Source organism: Jaculus jaculus, chromosome 16 (assembly GCF_020740685.1).
Source record: "Jaculus jaculus isolate mJacJac1 chromosome 16, mJacJac1.mat.Y.cur, whole genome shotgun sequence".
Taxonomy (NCBI): Eukaryota; Metazoa; Chordata; class Mammalia; order Rodentia; family Dipodidae; genus Jaculus; species Jaculus jaculus.
Window position 1 is genome coordinate 11913918 of NC_059117.1, and position 15304 is coordinate 11929221.

Genomic DNA, 15304 nt, shown 5'->3' on the forward strand with positions numbered 1-15304 from the left:
AGATATGATTTTTCTCCCAAAGGTCCATTTTCTGAAAGTTTGATACCCAATGTAATAGTATTTTTTAAAATGGTACAGTCATTAAGAGGTGGGTCTAGAGGGAAGTGATTAAGTCATGGAGGCCTCTTTCCTTGGAAAGGGTTGATGCTGGTCTTAAGGAACTGGATTGGATCTCTCAGTACTGGACTACTTTGAGAATGAGTTTGTTTTCTGTTTTGTTTTTTGTTTGTTTGTTTGTTTTTTGGGTTTTTTTTGTTTGTTTGTTTGTTTTTTGAGGTAGGGTTTCACTCTAGCTCAGGCTGGCCTAGAATTTACTATGTAATCTCAGGGTGGCCTCGAACTCACAGTGATCCTCCTACCTCGGCCTTCTGAGTGCTGGGATTAAAGGTGTACGCAACCACACCTGGCCGCTCACCATTCTTACACACCTTTCCACCAGGCAAAGCCATTCCCCATGTTACGATGCAGCACAGGCACTTTATCAGATGGGTCTTCCCGACACAGTGGGATAAATCAACCTCATTTCTTTATAAATTTCACAGCCTGAGATATGTTGTTAAAGCAACAGAAATGGACTTAAAGAGAAACCCAACCCATCTGGGGATAGTTTACACTACCATTCTCTTAAGTTTATTTTTTATTTTTTGTGGGCTTTTTTTTTTTTTTTTTTTTTTTTTGAGATAGGGTCTCACTCTAGCTCAGATTGACCTGGAATTCACTATGTAGTCTCAGAGTGGCCTCAAACTCATGGCGATCCTCCTACCTCTGCCTCTTGAATGCTGGGATTAAAGGCGTGTGCCACCATGCCCAGTCCATTCTCTTAAGTTTTTGAGCCAGATGATTACATTGGGAAAGCCACTTCAAAATGCATATTTCAGGGCTGGTAGGATGGCTTAGCTGTTAAGGTGCTTGTCTGTAAAGCCAAAGGACCCAGGTTCAACTTCCTAGGACCCACGTAAACCAGACGCACAAGGGGGCACACACATCTGGAGTTCGTTTGCAATGGCTGGAGGCCGTGGTGTGCCCAGTCTCTCTTGCTCTCCTTTCATATTCCTGTATCTCTCTCCCTCTAAAATTAATAAATGAAAATAAAATTAAAAAACAAAAACTGCATATTTCAGGGCTGCACTCTCAGAAACTAGTTTAGATGCCCAGAATGGTGCCTGGCGTCCATGTTTTAAACATGCTCCTCCTCAATTCTTAGGATTATTGTGAGAAATTAACTCCAGCAAGAAGAACCCTTGGGGACAATTTATGACCATGGGAGTAAGTGGCATTCCTTCCGACCTTTCAGAAAACAAATCTCCCAAGAGACTAGCCCTTATGGTATTTCATTCTGGATGCCTGAGTCAGCATTTCACAGCATTTTCTCTCTCCTCCTTCTGTTTCCATTTTCCCAGGTGAATGCTTTACTGAATTCCTTCAAAGTCCAGTTTTCTCATCATCTCAAACCTCCCTGAATGTGTTTCTGAGTTAACTGACAATCTTCAGACACAGACATATGTATTTTTTAAACCTCAGAATGACCTCTCAAACATTAGGAGAGGAATCCTGGCATAAAAACCCCTATGCCTCTTGTGGTTTGGTTTGATGAAATCTCACTGAAACATTAAACCCACACATCCGTCTGGGTTAGGGAGGAACCCGGGACTGAATTCCTCCCAGTAGGGCCAAGATTTTCCCATGGCATGGGTCTCCGATGTCTCTGCCGGGAAATGAGAACTTGCAGTCATTTCTGTTGTCGATGGTCTTGCTTCTGTTATTTCGCTCTTTGGTATTTCATAATCCTGGGAACTTATTGGTCCTGCCTGCTTTAGTGAGGCTTTGTCTAGAGGGTGACTATGGAGCCAGGTTTAGAGTGAAGATCAACGGAACAGGACATTTTCAAGGATCTGTCACACTCCCGGTCTCTGGAAGGAGCAATGCTAGGGGCCGGGAAGCAGCTTCTCACTTGAAAAAAACAAAAAGATGATTCTTCATGGTACCTGGAACATGAATCCAGAGGCAGGAAGCTCTGAATTGCTCAGGTTGGGAACTCCCTCAGAACAGGAATACTGTGGTTCTTTTTTTTTTTTCCCCTGGGCGTGGTGGCACACGCCTTTATGAGAGAGAGAGAATTGGCATGCCAGGGCCTCTAGCCACTTCAATCAAACTCCAGATGTGTGCACCCCCTTGTGCTCAACCTTGCATACAGGGGATCGGGGGAGTTGAACATGGGTCCTTAAGCTTCACAGGCAAGAGCCTCAACCACTAAGCCATCTCTCCAGCCCATTGCTTATGTTTGTCCTGGGCTCCAAGTATATTGTGCAGAGCTAACAACATGGCACGTATTCAGCAAATATTAAATTAATAATTAAATGAATGACCCCTTTCTTCCTGTGTTTTTATATGCTTAGTTCTTGATAACTTCATATGCGTCTGTAATGTATTTTGATCATTTTCATCCCCATTGCCTTCTTGTGTCCCTTCCATTCCTACCAAACTCTTTCTTCTTTCCATCTAGTTCCTTTTGTACTTTCATGTTAGTCTTCGTGTGTGTATGTGAGAGAGAGGGAGAGAGAGAGAGAAGAGAGAGACCCACTATGCCTGATTAGTGCTGTTTGCGTGAGCACTGTGGAGGATTATTTATCGGAACATGGGCAGCTGGTCCTGAGAACCTCTCAAGATATAATGAAAATGAAATCAGTCACTGGCACTCACGCCTGGAATCCTGCTTGCTACATGTTTGTTTTTTTTATCCCTAACACAGACATCTTGAACTCCTCGTGAATACAAAGATTCTATTTAAACAGGGGCAGCTGAGTGCGGCTGGCCTAGGCCGTGCGCTGGGCAGGGCAGGGCTGCTCCGCCGTGTGCGCCCACCAATTTCTGCGCTCGTTCCTTGCTCCCGGCAAGGGAAGAGAGGCAGGAAGACAACTGCCTCCTGGTGTCCCTTAAATCCACTTTTTCCAGCATCCATGAGGTTATCTGGTCTAGCAGATGACTCCTAACTCTTGGGGGGAGGCATGGCTCAGTCAGGAAAGCTTGCTGTGCAGGGGTGAGGACCTGAGTTTGAATCCCAAGCACCCATATAAATGCTGAATGTGGCAGTGTGTTCCTATGAGCCCAGCGCTTGGGAGATGGGGACAGGAAGATCCGAGTATGTGCCGGCTACCTGGACAAGCCACTGCAGTGAGCCCTGGGTTCAGTGAGAGGCCCCGTGCCCTGTAAGGAGGAGGATGATTAAGGATGATTGCAGATGTCCCCTCTGCCTTCCACATGCACGCTCACGTGCGCACACACACACACACACACACACACACACACACACACAGTACTAACAAAACCACACAGACTGACTCTGCAGCCTGTGGGCAGTTCTGCGTGTTTTCCTGACCCCTCCTGGACCATTCTGCTGACTGGACAGGTTTGCAGCTGAGCAGACAAAAGACAGTATTTGACTCCGGGGTATCTGGGTGCCCGCTGGGGGCTCCCAACCTCTTTCCCTAACTGTGTGCTCAAACCCACCCCTTCTTAGGTGGCCAACTCACGGGAACACTACATCAATAGCCTCATGAAGAACAGGGTCTCCCTGTGGCCTCGTGATGCTAACTGCAGTGCATTGACCATGGGGTACCTTTTTAGTCTTGCTTCACTAATGGACTTATAAGTGGACATTCCCTTAGGAGGCCATTTCCTGTCCCTCTTAGGTTGTTACGTTGCAGAGAACCTTCAGAATGATCACATCAGCTGATGTCAGGAGCTGAGCAGGACAGGCGTGAAAGAGGGCCCCCGCATTTCTTATGCACAGCATAGGCACTTAAAGCTCCTCCCAAGGAAGGTTCCCTACTATTCCAAAGCCTCACCTGGGTTTGGAGATGTTTAAGGTACATTTTGGAATTGTATTTAAACCCAGGACACCTTCACGTCGAAGGGCAGAAGCCCCAGAAACCCTGTGCCTCAAGCCTTTCCTCCTGCACCCTCCATCAAGTCTGATCTGCATCTCAGTCTTGTTCTCTGAGGGAAACAAGGAAGCAGCCTCCTGTCCAGAGCTTACTAACTTAGCCTCGTTGTGACCTGCTCCTCTCTCCCTGTCAAGGCTGTGGTAACTTCCACTGTGGACACTCGAGTTGTGGACAGACCAGAGCGCTAGCATCGCTTTGGCGCTTATGGAAATTAAGGAAATTGGGTCCCTCCTCAGATCTCCTGAATCAGAATTTGCATTTTTGCAAGACCCCCCCCCCCAGGCCATCAGTGTGAGTGTCCAGTTCCAAAAGGCCTGCCTCAGAGAACACAGAGCCAGACCTAGAACCCTGGGCTTAAGCCATGGCTAGTCACACCTTACCTGTGTAACAGAGTGGCACACTTTGCTGCGTTTGAGTCCGATCATGAAAATGTGGAAAGATCGTCAGTGTCATTTAAGGCAGCAGTGGTGAAAACAAAACCCCAGCGGGCATGAATACAAAGTGAGGTCAGCAGGATTTTTCAGCAGAAAGCTTCAGGCTGTTGTTCCCATAAAGGAACATCGTGAGAACAAAGACATGGGCTAAAATAGCTTCGTAAGAACTCTGGGAAGCATTTAAAATGTCTGTAGCAGCCAAGTAAATGCCCAGTCAAGGAAAAGCCACATTGTAACTGTCCCTTCCTGCAGCCTCTCCACAGCATAATGTGGTGAAGCACAGCCACACCCAGGCCCTAGTTCCATCTTGACAACCCGAGGGCGTAGAGCAGACCCCGTACACGATGTTGCAGCAGAGCCAGGAACCCCAAAGCTCTGACTTCCAGTTCGCAGCTCAGCGCGCAGGCAGGGGCGAGTGGTGAGAACTCAGGCTCCTGACTGGGCGGCAAGTGGGCGGCAGGATGACTTGGGAGACTGGCACAGGCAGAAGAGAGGAAGGTGCAGGTAGATGAACAGAACGGAATAGGTAAAGCACCCCCTTAAAATTTAAAAAGAAAACAAACACATGTTCTGGCACATGCTTATAACCCCCATCCTTGGGAACTGATAACAGGAGGATCAGGAGTTCAAAGCCAGCCTCAACTACCTCAGACCCTGTCTCAATAAAAACAACATGGGTGTACACTATGTAAAAAATTTGTATGTATCAATAAAACATGATGGGGGACAGCAGTGCTACAAGGGATAAATTCTTTGCATGAAATTAAAGTTGGTACCAGTTCAAAATGGATTGTTATAATTTTAGAATGCTACGTACAATCTTCATGAGGTGTCCATAAAGAAAATACAAAAAGATATAGAAAATGAAAAGGCTCATAAGAAATATTTCAAAATATATACCCACCAAAAGAAATCACTTAACCACTAAGAAGCTAGTAATGAAGGAACTGAGAGGAGAGAAAATATTATAAGACTTACAGAAAACAAATTACAAAACAATGATGCTAAGACCTTCCCTGCCAATAATTATTTTCGTGTAAACAGACTAAGTTCCCTAGGGTATACATTAACAGAATGGACTAAAACAAAATCTGCAATGACAACCAACATTTTTAAAAAGGAATAAGGGCTGAAGAGATGGCTTAGCAGTTAAGGCATTTGCCTGTGAAGCCAAAGGACACAGGTTCAATTCCCCAGGACCCATGTAAGCCAGATGCACAAGGGACACATGCATCTGGAGTTCATCTGCAGTGGCTAGAGGCCCTAGCGTGCCCATTCTGTCTGTCTGTCTCTCTACTCTCTATCTCTCTCTGCTTACAAATAAATAAATAAATAAATTTTTTTTTAATTTTTTGGTTTTTCAAGGTAAGGCCTCACTCTAGCTCAGGCTGACCTGGGATTCATTATGTAGTCTCAGGGTGGCCTAGAACTCATGGCGCTCCTCCTATCTCTGCCTCCCGAGTGCTAGGATTAAAGGTATGCGCCACCATACCCAGCTAATAAATAAATATTTTTTTAAAAAGGAATAAAAGCTAGATAAAACATTTACTTTAGATCTAAGGGACATATATACATTTTCAATGAAATGGTAGATTTTCATAAAAGTATTATTCAAAAGAGAAAGAGAAGGCTGTAGTAATATCAGAGAAGGTAAGCCCTAATACAAAGTCAGTATAAGAGATGAAGACTATTGTATATTTCTTAATGAGTTAATTCACCAAGTGGTTACAACAATTGCAAACACAGCCACACTCAACATCAGAAATCCAACATATAGGAGTAAGCAGAGTGGACTAGCAAGGAGAAACAGCACCACAGTGCTAGGCCGAGTCGTCAAGGCCTATTTTCTTTTCTTTTTTTTTTTTTCGAGGTAGGGTCTCACTCTAGCCCAGGCTGACCTGGAATTCACTACGGAGTCTCAGGGTGGCCTTGAACTCACGGTGATCCTCCTACCTCTGCCTCCCAAGTGCTGGGATCAAAGGTGTATGCCAACATGCCCGGCTCAAGGCCTATTTTCAATAATAGATACGATGACCCGACAGAAGATAAATTAAGAAAAGAGAGTGGGGCCTCATGCCTGTCACACCAGCACTTGAGAGGCTGACATCGGTTGATTGCCCTGAGGTCAAGACCAGTCATACAGAGTAATGTCATGTCACCACAAAAGAATAAAAAGAAAAGATAGGGGGGAGGGAATTGGGGGTGAGCACACCATAGACTGGTCAGACCTAACAGAGATGTGGCGAGCACTGGATCAGCCAAGAGAAGGACACACATTTTCTCAAGTCCACGTGGAGCCCTCTCCAAGTTAGAACATTTGTTAGGCAGAAGAAGGAATGGGGGAGGGGGAGGAGAAGAAGAAGGCGACGAAAACGGAGACATCGCCACTGGGCATGGTGGCGCGCCTTGAGTCCCAGCGGCAGAGGGAGGAGGATCACACCAAATTCAAGGTCACCCTGAGACTGCAGAGTGAATTTCAGGTCAGCCTGGATTAGAGTGAGACCCTACCTCAAAAAAGAAAAAAAAAATTCAGTGAAACCGTTGGTAACAGGAAATTTTATTAAAAAATTAATATTAAGAAAGAACAAAGGGGGCTGGAGAGATGGCTTAGTGGTTAAGGCATTTGTCTACAAAGCCAAAGGATCCCAGTTCAATTCTCCAGGACCCACGTAAGCCAGATGCACAAGGTAGAGCATGCATTTGGAGTTAGTTTGCGGCGCCTGGAGGCCCTGGTGCACCCATTGTCTCCCCTCTCCCTCTGCCTCTTTCTCTCTCTCTAATAAATAAAATATATTTTTTTAATTTTTTATTATTTATATTTATTTATTTGAGAGCGACAGACAGAGAGAGGGAATGAGTGTGTCAGGGCTTCCAGCCACTACAAACGGACTCCAGACACGTGCGTCTCCTTGTGCATCTGGCTAACGTGGGTCCTGGGGAATCGAGCCTTGAACCTGGGTGCTTAGGCTTCACAGGCAAACACTTAACCACTAAGACATCTCTCCAGCCCCTAAAATGTATTTAAAAAAAAAAAAAGCCGGGCGTGGTAGTGCACGTCTTTAATCCCAGCACTCGGGAGGCAGAGGTAGGAGGATCACCGTGAGTTCAAGGCCACCCTGAGACTACATAGTTAATTCCAGGTCAGCCTGGACCAGAGTGAGACCCTACCTTGAAAAACCAAAAAAAAAAAAAAAGAAGGAAGATCTCAAATCAACAACCTAACTTTATTAAAAAGAGTAAACTTTCTTTGCTAGCTAGAAATGTTCTAGATTCTTTCACTGGCCGGCGCTGCTGCTGTGGACGTGCGTCACATCGCCTCCTACTGCTGGCTGCCTTTGGGGGCAGCTCCTCCCCCAGGGCCAAGGTCATCAAGAAGATCCCGGACAGCGTGGGCATCGAGGCTGAGGATGACTGGCTCAACAAGGTCATCAGTGAGCTGAACGGGAAAAATACTGAAGGCGTCATCGCCCAAGGTGCTGGCAAGCGTGGCAGTGTGACTGCGGTGGAGCTGCGGCTGCCTCTGCAGCTCCTGCCTCTGCAGCTCCTGCCTCTGCAGCTCCTGCCTCTGCAGCTCCTGCCTCTGCAGCTCCTGCCTCTGCAGCTCCTGCCTCTGCAGCTCCTGCCTCTGCAGCTCCTGCCTCTGCAGCTCCTGCCTCTGCAGCTCCTGCCTCTGCAGCTCCTGCCTCTGCAGCTCCTGCCTCTGCAGCTCCTGCCTCTGCAGCTCCTGGTGCTGGTTCCGGCCCTGCTGCAGGCCAGGCGAAGAGGGATGAGAAGAAAGACAGTCTGAAGAGTCAGACGATGATCTGGGCTCTGGCTTGCTTGATAAAATCCCTGCTCCCGACCACGGCACCTCCAGTAAGGCCCTGTTCTACCCACAGCACCAATTTCCTCCTGCACCCTTGGAGCCCAAAGGGAGCATGACTCGCCACGCAGGCTCAGTAAACACGTGGCTGATCAACAACATGACCGTTTTGTGCATCACGTTTTCTGCCTGGCCTCAGGCAGTAGGGGCTCTTCAAACACAATCACCAAATGACCCTGCCACTTTCTGTCTTGTAAGCCAAAAGCCCTTCCTGCTGGCTTTGGGTAAAAGCTGTGGACAGACAGCAGAAGCGGAGGCTCCGCTTTCCTTGCCCCACCCCCGTTATCACTTTTTCCAGAGCCGCTGCCAAACTGAGGAGGATGAGCTCTCTGCTCACGGGGCCTGGATGTGCTGGCAGGCCCTCCACAGGGCACTCAGGCTACAAGTGAAGGCAGCGCTGCTTTCTGGGCAAACTGAGTGGAATGTCCTTCTGGAAGCTGAGCGATGGAGAAGGGGGTTCCATACTGAGCTACAAACCAGGCCATGAACTAGTCTTTTGGTAGACTCAAAAAGAGCAGTAGAGGGCTGGAAAGATGGCTTAGCAGTTAAGGCACTTGCCTGCAAAGTCAGAGGAGCCAGGTTCAGTTCCTCAGGACCCAGGTAAGCCAGATGCACAAGTGTCTGAATTCCCCTGCAGCGGCTGGAGGCCCTGCCATTCTCTTTCTCTCACGCCCTCCCTCTTCGTCTTTCTCAAATAGATAAAAACTGCTGGTGGGAATACAAACTTGCACAACCACTGGAAACTCAGCGTGGAGGCTCCTGAAAAGATGAAAGTAGATCTACCATTTAGTCCAGCTGTACCACTCCTGAGCACATACCAGCCTTTACTGGAGACGCCTGTCCAGCCATGTTTGTTCCTGTTGTCATCACAATCGCTAGGAACTGGAATCAGCCCAGATGCCCATCCATTGACAACTGGCTAATGAAGATGTGGCACATAGATACGGTGGGATTCTATTCAGTGGCAAGGAAAAATGAAATTTGCAGGAAAATAGATGGAGTTGGGGAAAAAAATCATTTAAGCAAGGTTACACAGGCACAGAAAGACAACAACGCTGCGTGTACTCTCTCGTCTGTGCTTCCTAACTGGGATCAATTAGAGATGAGGGCAAATGGTAGTTACCAGGAATATGGGCCTAAGACTAGAATGAGGCCAGGAGGAAGAAGAAACAGAGAGGAGGAGTTACCTGGCAGGCTGGGGAAGGAACAAAAGACGGGGGGGGGGGGGGGGGAGCGAGGAGAGTGTTACACCAAAGTTAAGACAATGTGAACCAATTCCACAGAAGCCCTCAACCTGGCTGGCATTCCACAAGCTATAGCCACCAATAAAGGAAGGGTGGCCCAGTACAGACATAAGGTGGAGAAAGCTTAACCTCACAACTATGGACTCGGCTGGGTGTGGTGGCACATGCCTTTAATCCCAGCACTGGAAAGGCAGAGTTTAAGAGGATCGCTGTGAGTTCAAGGCCAACCTGAGAATACACTGTGAATTCTAGGTCATCCTGGGCTAGAGTTAGACCCTACCTTGAAAAAAAGAAAGAAAGAAACTGTGGGTTCTAGCTGGGCAGCACGGTGGTACATGCCTTTAATCCTAGCAGGAGGCAGAGGCAGGAGGATCACTGTGAGTTTGAGGCCAGTCTAAGACTGCAGAGCAAATTCCAGGTCAGCCTAGGCTAGAGTGAGACCTTACCTCAAAAAACTGGTGGAAACCAGCTGCCCTCTAAGTGGACTGGAGGCCCACTCTATGGGAGGAAATGCATCCCTGATACTGAAAACCTAAAACAGGGGTAGTCATGAGCCCTAGGGGTGTAACATCTACTGCTGTCTGGCTAAATGTATATACTACTATGCTCATCAAACTGTCCAGTAAGCACATTTATTAATGTTCATACCTATATATTATTGCTACTCTCATTTTTGGTAGAGAACCTTCACTTTTCCAATGACCTTGGGATGACTCAGAAAGCATAGTGGTGCTGGGAAGAAGTGATAGGAGTGCTCAGTACTGCAATATCTCTATCACACCTTCCAAGGCTCAAGGCCCATTGCGGAAGAGGTGGTGGAAAGAATGTAAGAGTCAAAGGAAGGGTAGGACAGCTTACAACGTGCTCCCCCAAGACACAAAATGGCCTGGATATCCATGACCTCGCAGTGCCTGACACTACCTACACAAGACCATCATAAGAGGAGGAAAAGATCATGACATCAAAACAAAAGAGAGACTGATTGAGAGGAGGAGGGGATAAGAAGGAGAATGGAGTTTCAAAGGGGAAAGTGGGGGAAGAGAGCATGACCATGGGATATTTTTTATAATCGTGGAAGTTGTTGGTAATTTAAAGAAAAGAAAAGAAACACAAAAACTAAGGAATCTGGCTGGTAACACCCAGGCCCAGAACTGGGTTGTCTCTCACAGTGAACTGCTGTCCAGGGAGACCCATGAGGTCCCCAAAACAATGTTGGCCATTGCCAAAGCACTTGATTGCCTGCCAGAGATAAAAGGTAAGACCCTATTGACGAAGGCACCGTAGGCTGTGGTCACAGGACTCAGAATACCATGCTGGAAGCAAAAGAGAAGGTAGCTCCCTCCTGCCCGGCGCTCACAGTGCTGGGAAGCTCAGGGGAGCCCCTGGAGGATAACGGTCACCAACAGCATTGACAAGCAGGGCATCTACAGACTCCAAAATCAACCAGCCAGACAAGAAGCACACACTTGTGCCACAGCAGCATGCAGACGCTGGAGGTAACCAGCTGTTCTCGGATTGGACATGAGGCCACTCAGTAGGAGAGAACTCACGTCCGGTACTGGAAACCAAGTCAGAACCCCATGGTCAGGAAACTCAGACTTTAGACTTGACATCAAAAAAAAAAAAAAAAAAAACAACTCTCAAATGACTTTGCACACCCCTTTAACACAGGCTGCTCTCACTCTTAGTTGGAGCATCTGTTTTATTTTACAGCTGGCAGAGAAAATGGAGAACCAAGACCCATCAATAAGACAAGAAGATAGTCTACTGCCCGCCGCAAGACCTGCCACCTCTACCACATCTGCCAGAGCCCAGGAGAAACTGCAGAGGAAGCGACAAACTAAATTGTCTTCATACTGCTCGCCTGCAAACCAGCTCCAAGGTGATGATGACAGACACGGTGATTAATCAAAACCTGTCAAAGCAGAAATCCAGAGGCTGCAGAGAACTCAACACTGCCAACAGGCCTGCCGTGGCTCAGAGAACATTGTGGAAGAGAGGGTGGAAAGATTTTTCAGAGCCAGAGTAGGGTAGGCATAATGTGAGGCACAGTCCCCCCATTACCTCACAGGGACTAGCTGAGAGCTTCATGACCCCACAGTGAATACCATAAGCCCACTGAGAAAGGTCTCAGGGTAACAGGAGCAGGGATGAAGGGATAAAATGGAATAACCTGTGTATGTGTATAGATAGATAGATAGATAGATAGATAGATAGATAGATAGATATAATTTTTTTCAAAAATAGGAAAAAAGACTAGTTAGAAAGAAGAGATTCAATGGATTGGGGTTGGAAGGGGGGTAGGGAAGGTGGTGGGAGAGAATTATGACCATGGTAATTGTTTATATTTATGTATGTTGTCAATAAAAAAGGTATTTTTAACTTTTTTATTGACAACTTTCATAATTATAAACAATAACCCATGATAATTTCCTCCCCTCCCCCACTTTCCCCTTCACAAATCCACTCTCCGTCACATCGCCTCCCCCTCTCAATTCGTCTCTCTCTTATTTTGATGTCGTCATCTCCTCCTCTTATCATGAGCATTATAGCCAGCTCCCCTGGACAGAGTTTCGCTAATTGTCCTGCTACTGTTTTCCATCTGGCATGGCAGAGGTGATGCCAAGCCTCCTGCTCGTGCCACATTTTCTCCCGCCATCGTGACGCTTCCCCTTGAGACTGTAAGCCAAAAGAAGAACCTTTCCTCCCCTCAGCTGCTTTTGGTTGAGTGCTTTGTCCCCGCAATGTGAAGGTAACTACAGAGAAGTGGGGTCACTGTGGCTAGAAACCTGACTGTGGCCTGGGGCCTTTGGAAACCGATTTCCTGGAGGAATGTGGAAGGATTTGAAACCTTAGCCTAAGAGGCACCTTGCAGTGCTATAAGCAGAGTTTGATGGACTATTCTGGTCAGAGTTGAAAGACCTAAATGCAATAAGAACTATGGACTGTGAAGCTTGGCTTATGAAGAGAAGAGAGTTTTGTCTGGACTAGGCTAGCAGCAGTTTCTATGAGAGGATTGCTGCATTATGCCTGTGTCATGAAAACTTGAGAAGGGAAAGTGGACTGGTATGAGCAGATGGATATGGCATAGAAAGAAACGAAAGTTTTGGGAACCGGCCATGGTGGGCACACCTTTAATCGCTGCACTCAGGAGGCAGACGTAGGAGGATCGCCACGAGTTTGAGGCCACCCTGAAACTACATAGTGAATTCGAAGTCGGCCTGAGCTAGAGTGAGACCCTACCTCAAAAACAAAAAACAAAAAAAAAAGTTTCAGGCTGTAGACGGCACTTGTTCAGCTGTGACAGTTTGCGATCGCTTATAATGGAGATTGGTCCGGCTGTCCTGCCCTGGGATAGCAGGAAGAATATTGACTCTTTTGAAAGCAGGGTGCCTGAATTCTTTATGTTAATTTTCTTATTTACTTATTTGACAGAAAGAGGCAGATAGAGAAAGAGAATGGGCGCACCAGGGGGCCTCTAGCTACAGCAGACAAACTCCAGACACACGCACCACCCTGTGCATTTGGCTTACAGCGGTTCTGGAGAATCAAACCTGGGTCCTTCAGCTACACAGGCAAGCACCTTAACCGCTGCGCCACCTCTCTAGCCCTGTGCCTGAATTCTAGAAGAGTGGTCTGCTCTTCAAAGTCAGCTTTACTGCTCCTTGGGTTAACAAACTTGGTAGCCCACCTGGAACCATGGGACTACAATAAATGCAGAAAAGAGAGGGTTATGGATGCCCACTTGCTCCAGAAAAACCTCCTCATCTTGCTCTTTCTAACCCAGAGAAACAGTAGCCATGGAGGTTTCCGCAGCTCCCAGTCCTGGGGGGTCTTTGATCTCTTCTTTCTTCTTTTTCCCGATCTCAATTATGCATCCCTCATTGGGGCATTGATTATTCTGGGGTATTTGTTTATCCATAGTGAACTCGACTCTCCCTAAAGGTCAGTGACTTTCGTCACACAGTATCTAACCCTTAACGACAATGTACTGACCCCTTAGAATGACCCTAGAAGCGGGTACTAAGAGGGTCCTGCTGAGGCTATGTGCTTCGTTACAAAGTCCCCCGCAAAGGCGTATCCCAAAGTGGCGTACCCCAACCTGCCTGTGACAGGCGGGAGGGGGAGCTAAGGGGATCCAACGCTCACTGGCTGGTTAGACTAACATTCATTTTCAGCAATAGTGGGTCCTGCTTCAAAGAAGGTGGAAAGATAGCATGGACACCTCGTTGTCCTCTGAGCTTCACATATATGTTGTAGCATGCATACACATGCACACACACATGATAAAATAAAATAAGAAAATAAAGGCTGGAGAGATGGCTTAGCGGTTAAGGTGTTTGCCTGCAAAGCCAAGGATCCCAGTTTGAGTCCCCAGGACCCATGTAAGCCAGCACAAGGTGAAGGAGATAGAGACAGAGAACACTCAACTCCCACCAAACCAGGGTCTAATGCAGAAGAGGTGGCGGAAGAATGTAAGAGCCAAAGGAAGGGTAGGACTCCTTACAACGTGCCCCTCCAGACATAAGATGGCCTGGATATCCATGACCTCACAGTGCCTGACACCACCTACACAAGGCCATCACAATAGGAGGAAAAGATCATGACATCAAAATAAAAGAGAGACTGATTGAGAAGGGGGGGGGATATGGTGGAGAGTGGGGTTTCAAAGGGGAAAGTGGGGGGGATTACTATGGGATATTTTTTATAATTATGGACATTGTCAATAAAAATAAAATTAAATAAATAAATAAAATAAATCTAAGAAAGAAAGAAATGGCTATGTAGCCCAAGCTGGCCTCAGAGTTACAGCAATCCTGCTACTGACTCCTGAATGCTGAGGTCACAGGCATACACCACCAGGCCCAGCTCAGTGTGAGATTTGAAAGGTCATTCAGACCATAACATTGGCTCTTCTCAGACTCTGTCCACTTGCCTCAGTTGGTTGTCCTTTAAATGCTTTGCAGGAAGCCTCCGTTGCAGGTTTCTGTTCCAGCCTCTGTAAGGACCCAGCCCCTGGCGAGGAGGACACTCGGCCATTGTGCTCCTGCAGAGAAGCTCTCTGTTACTCTTGGCATCTAGAGAACAAGCCTCTCCAGCCAGAAGCCCAGTGACCTAGAAAGTCGGGGAGCAAGAGGAACGAAGCCAGACTTTCATGTCTTGATGTCATGGCCTGGGACGGTGGGGGCAGGAAAACTAACTGTGAGATTTTCTTAACATCGTCCAGGATCAACTCCTGCATGTGAAACATCATTTAACAACAGGGGAAAACATTTCTAGAAGAATTAGATCTATCCTTCCAGTTCTGTGGCAGGCCTTGCTCTTCAGCCCCAAAAGCTCACCTGCTGAGAACTCGCCAATCAATTCCTTGGATTTCTCCATAACAAACCGTGTCATTTGCTGATAGTCTCTAAGCTGAGGGACAGAGGCCCATACCCATCTTTGCCTTTTGGTATCCAGCGTTCCCCAGTACAGAAAAGAGCCCATTTGGGAGTTGGACCACAGTGCTCAGATTCCTCTAAGTGACTAGGGAAAGAAAGAACTTGAGGTACTATAGTCAAACATCAAAAACAAAGGATAAGCCAGGCGTGGTGGCGCACACCTTTAATCCCAGCACTAGGGAGGCAGAGGTAGGAGGATTGCCATGAGTTGGGGGCCATCCTGATAGTGAATTCCAGGTCAGCCTGGGCTACAGTGAGACCCTACCTCGAAAAAAAAAAAAACAAAGGATGAAGGGCATTAATTGACCCAAATGTTTGTTCTCTGTGTGATGAGGTCACAAAAGGAAACTTTCTTCATTCTCACTGGGTATTTTTTTAA

General features: G+C 47.0%; 1 pseudogene; it reads left to right on the plus strand.

Annotated features, from left to right (window-relative positions):
• LOC101609728 overlaps positions 1-8555 on the plus strand; it is a 39764-nt pseudogene extending 31209 nt beyond the window's left edge.
• The last annotated feature ends 6749 nt before the right edge of the window (positions 8556-15304 follow it).